This window comes from Silurus meridionalis, chromosome 28 (assembly GCF_014805685.1).
Source record: "Silurus meridionalis isolate SWU-2019-XX chromosome 28, ASM1480568v1, whole genome shotgun sequence".
Classification (NCBI taxonomy): Eukaryota; Metazoa; Chordata; class Actinopteri; order Siluriformes; family Siluridae; genus Silurus; species Silurus meridionalis.
In genome coordinates this window covers 14,236,212-14,238,711 of record NC_060911.1, presented here as the reverse complement: position 1 = coordinate 14,238,711, position 2,500 = coordinate 14,236,212, and the positions used below count along the sequence as shown (strand labels likewise).

The 2,500-nt window shown below is 33.8% G+C and overlaps 1 protein-coding gene and 1 long non-coding RNA gene across 7 annotated transcripts in view; one reads left to right on the top strand and one right to left on the bottom strand.

Annotated features, from left to right (window-relative positions):
• The window catches only part of LOC124381414, a 418-nt gene extending 284 nt beyond the window's left edge, over positions 1-134 (bottom strand). The window contains exon 1 of the long non-coding RNA XR_006924849.1: positions 113-134. This is a non-coding gene — a long non-coding RNA (uncharacterized LOC124381414). The remainder of the gene's footprint in view (positions 1-112) is intronic.
• The window catches only part of arfip1 (ADP-ribosylation factor interacting protein 1 (arfaptin 1)), a 17,548-nt gene that overhangs the window by 5,785 nt on the left and 9,263 nt on the right, over positions 1-2,500 (top strand). The window lies entirely within an intron of this gene.

Genomic DNA, 2,500 nt, shown 5'->3' with positions numbered 1-2,500 from the left:
TAGGGTTTATATTCCTGGTTAGTGTTTATTTACCTGGTTATTACCTGGTTAGTGTTTATATTCCTGGTTAGTGTTTATATTCCTGGTTAGTGTTTATTTACCTGGTTATTACCTGGTTAGTGTTTATATTCCTGGTTAGGGTTTATATTCCTGGTTAGTGTTTATATTCCTGGTTAGGGTTTATATTCCTGGTTAGTGTTTATATTCCTGGTTAGGGTTTATATTCCTGGTTAGTGTTTATTTACCTGGTTATTACCTGGTTAGTGTTTATATTCCTGGTTAGTGTTTATTTACCTGGTTATTACCTGGTTAGTGTTTATATACCTGATTAGTGTTTATACCTGGTTAGGGTTTATATACCTGGTTAGTGTTTATATACCTGGTTAGGGTTTATATTCCTGGTTAGTGTTTATACCTGGTTAGTGTTTATATTTCTGGTTAGTGTTTATACCTGGTTAGTGTTTATATTCCTGGTTAGTGTTTATACCTGGTTAGTGTTTATACCTGGTTAGTGTTTATATTCCTGGTTAGGGTGTATTCCTGGTTAGTGTTTATATTCCTGGTTAGTGTTTGTTTACCTGGTTATTACCTGGTTAGTGTTTATATTCCTGGTTATTACCTGGTTAGTGTTTATATTCCTGGTTAGTGTTTATTTACCTGGTTATTACCTGGTTAGTGTTTATTTACCTGGTTAGTGCTTATTCCTGGTTAGTGTTTATATTCCTGGTTAGACAGTGTGTTTATACCTGGTTAGAGTTTATACCTGGTTAGTGTTTATTTACCTGGTTACCTGGTTAGTGTTTATATTCCTGGTTAGTGTTTATATTCCTGGTTAGTGTTTATTTACCTGGTTATTACCTGGTTAGTGTTTATATTCCTGGTTAGGGTTTATATTCCTGGTTAGTGTTTATATTCCTGGTTAGGGTTTATATTCCTGGTTAGTGTTTATATTCCTGGTTAGGGTTTATATTCCTGGTTAGTGTTTATTTACCTGGTTATTACCTGGTTAGTGTTTATATTCCTGGTTAGTGTTTATTTACCTGGTTATTACCTGGTTAGTGTTTATATACCTGATTAGTGTTTATACCTGGTTAGGGTTTATATACCTGGTTAGTGTTTATATTCCTGGTTAGGGTTTATATTCCTGGTTAGTGTTTATACCTGGTTAGTGTTTATATTTCTGGTTAGTGTTTATACCTGGTTAGTGTTTATATTCCTGGTTAGTGTTTATACCTGGTTAGTGTTTATATTCCTGGTTAGTGTTTATATTCCTGGTTAGGGTGTATTCCTGGTTAGTGTTTATATTCCTGGTTAGTGTTTGCTTACCTGGTTATTACCTGGTTAGTGTTTATATTCCTGGTTATTACCTGGTTAGTGTTTATATTCCTGGTTAGTGTTTATTTACCTGGTTATTACCTGGTTAGTGTTTGTTACCTGGTTAGTGCTTATTCCTGGTTAGTGTTTATATTCCTGGTTAGACAGTGTGTTTATACCTGGTTAGAGTTTATACCTGGTTAGAGTTTATACCTGGTTAGGGTTTATATTCCTGGTTAGGGTTTATATTCCTGGTTAGTGTTTATATTCCTGGTTAGAGTTTATATTCCTGGTTAGTGTTTATTTACCTGGTTATTACCTGGTTAGTGTTTATATTCCTGGTTAGTGTTTATTTACCTGGTTATTACCTGGTTAGTGTTTATATACCTGATTAGTGTTTATACCTGGTTAGGGTTTATATACCTGGTTAGTGTTTATATTCCTGGTTAGGGTTTATATTCCTGGTTAGTGTTTATACCTGGTTAGTGTTTATATTTCTGGTTAGTGTTTATACCTGGTTAGTGTTTATATTCCTGGTTAGTGTTTATATTCCTGGTTAGTGTTTATACCTGGTTAGTGTTTATATTCCTGGTTAGGGTGTATTCCTGGTTAGTGTTTATATTCCTGGTTAGTGTTTGTTTACCTGGTTATTACCTGGTTAGTGTTTATATTCCTGGTTATTACCTGGTTAGTGTTTATATTCCTGGTTAGTGTTTATTTACCTGGTTATTACCTGGTTAGTGTTTATATTCCTGGTTAGACAGTGTGTTTATACCTGGTTAGAGTTTATACCTTGTTAGGGTTTATATTCCTGGTTAGTGTTTATATTCCTGGTTAGTGTTTATATTCCTGGTTAGAGTTTATATTCCTGGTAAGAGTTTATACCTGGTTAGAGTTTATACCTGGTTAGGGTTTATATTCCTGGTTAGTGTTTATATTCCTGGTTAGTGTTTATATTTCTGGTTAGTGTTTATATTCCTGGTTAGTGTTTATATTCCTGGTTAGAGTTTATATTCCTGGTTAGAGTTTATATTCCTGGTTAGAGTTTATACCTGGTTAGGGTTTATATTCCTGGTTAGGGTTTATATTCCTGGTTAGTGTTTATTTACCTGGTTATTACCTGGTTAGTGTTTATATTCCTGGTTATTACCTGGTTAGTGTTTATTTACCTGGTTAGTGTTTATAC